This window comes from Sciurus vulgaris (assembly GCF_902686455.1).
Source record: "Sciurus vulgaris genome assembly, contig: HiC_scaffold_425_arrow_ctg1, whole genome shotgun sequence".
NCBI classification, from domain to species: Eukaryota; Metazoa; Chordata; class Mammalia; order Rodentia; family Sciuridae; genus Sciurus; species Sciurus vulgaris.
This window is the reverse complement of record NW_027632614.1, coordinates 1,924,318-1,926,474: the sequence shown is the minus strand read 5'-3', so window position 1 is coordinate 1,926,474 and position 2,157 is coordinate 1,924,318. Positions and strand designations below refer to the sequence as shown.

Here is a 2,157-nt window from a genome sequence, read left to right as displayed (position 1 = left end):
CCACCTGATAGAGAACAAAGACTTTGGGATACTTTCCCTAATTTTTCCTGATTTCAGGAGAAAATAAATAGAAGATATTGTTGCCTACTTTCCATAGAATTAGAAGCTATAAATTTACAGTGGGGCAACATAACAGAGAATCATTTGATGCTTTGAGTAGATTCCTTATCACTTTAAAAATTATACATATTTTTCTTATTCCTAACCATTTCCCTGACCGTCTCCCTAATCTTCTCTCTAAACTTCTCCCTGATCTTAACCCTATACTTCTCCCTTCATCTTCTTTTCCTTGATCTCTTTCCTGAACTCTCTTTGTTGAACTCATTTTTCTCTCAAACACTTCTATAAAACCCCCCAGTTCCAGATTATGGGCAAAATCACAGTCATTGGCACAGGAATCCACAGCATTTCTGTTTGATAGCAAGGCAATAAACCATCTTTTTCCTTTTCCAAAAAAATCCTCATTATTGGATTGGCATCAGGGACACAGACTGAGCTTCTGGCAACAACAACCTCACACTCACTGAAACCATCACTAATCTCATATTTCATTCAATAAGCAAATCAACATCAGCAAATTATGTGTACATAAGAGATTTTGAACAAGCTTCTGATTATTATTTTCACTGCATTTTTAACTGGATATTTGTGGCAAATTTTCAATTTCTATCACAAAATGTAGCCATAACACCTCTCTATATAAAAAGTGGAGGGAGAGTACTATTTTATAATATTTAATGATATTTCCTTCCATGATACAGGTCCCAACCTACCCATCTTCTTAAAATTTGGAAGCAATAAACTACATGAAGAAAGTAGTAATTTAGTGCAGCAAGGTGGATGGAGCCAGTCAGAATGAGTGGCGGAGGGACAGAGACCCTATGAGTGGTGAGGTTATCACAGTCAGCAGCATCAAGAAGAGGGACTCTCTGGGGACTGCAGGCTCAGCACACCTCATTATCAAGAATCTTGGAGAAATTCATTCAAGGCTTTTGGATCACAGATCAGTTATTCAAGATGAAACTCGTTATTTTGTAAAAAATTTGAATTGGAGCACCAGAACCCACTTACACTCAAGTTGAAATTGAAAATTACCTTGAAGGCCTATGTTCAGTGGGAAAAATGTGGTCTTTGAGAAATGCAAGTTCTTGAATATTTTGAAGAATATGATCCATGAACCAAATGAACATACTCTTCCCAAGTGCAGAGAAACAATGCAGGACAACTTGAAAGAAGTTCTCCAAAGATTGCAAGCAGTTAATGACTCCAGCAGAGGGAGCAGGAATGAAAAAAGATGTATAATGACCACTTAATAGCTAGTGAGAAGCAGCATTAACTCCTGTGGGAGGATTTCATGAAACAACAACCCCAACATCAGGCTGAGGTGGAGGAAGAACACAGGAGAGCCATGGAGAAGCTTAAAGATCAGTATGCTGAGATGGAGAAGGACCTAGCCAAATTTTCAACTTTTTAAGAACCTGAAGTATAATATTGACAGACAAAGGAAAAGACATTGACTTCCCCTATAAAATGCTCCCACCAATATTTAGCCTCTGCTTCAAGCTTAGCAATACTTTCAGTGGCACTCTTATGTTCAAACAGAAACTTCAGCTTGAGCCTGATTGAATGTTCAATAAAGGAAGAGTGCTACACCATTCCTGTTTTAAGTGCCTATATATGATCATTTGAATGGGAAAAAGAGGAAGAAAATGAGATGAATTTACTCATTGTCAGATTTGACTTTTTTTTCAATCATTAATTGAGAGAACTGTAAGTACAGACTTCTTAGGATAATTGAACTCATTCCCACGCAGGGTTGATGTTAGTTCATCACCATGGCTGACAAGGCAGGTAAAATAACTGCCTATTTCAGCTTCCCTGGCTGTGAGAGACATAAGAATGCATAAAGCATTACCCCATGAGTGATATAAACAAACAGCTGACCTTGGAACAAAGATCACATTTATGAGTTAATGATCAAAATATTGTCTCCACTATTACAAAGACGGCCACAGTTGTCCTGGCCCTGCCTGCTGGGAAAGATTGCAAGATTTTGCAGTGCAGCATAATGCCTGTGTTTCCCTGAATGACAAGACATGTGTGTTAAGCTTTGTGATCTTCCAGCTCTTAATATTTTCATCTTTTGAAACATGCTTA

The 2,157-nt window shown here is 37.8% G+C and overlaps 1 pseudogene across 1 annotated transcript; it reads left to right on the top strand.

The window, feature by feature from the left end:
• The first annotated feature begins 855 nt into the window (after positions 1-855).
• On the top strand, positions 856-1,566 carry LOC306652662 (biogenesis of lysosome-related organelles complex 1 subunit 5-like; annotated as a pseudogene). Its single transcript has one exon. The product of its transcript is annotated as a biogenesis of lysosome-related organelles complex 1 subunit 5-like (transcript).
• The last annotated feature ends 591 nt before the right edge of the window (positions 1,567-2,157 follow it).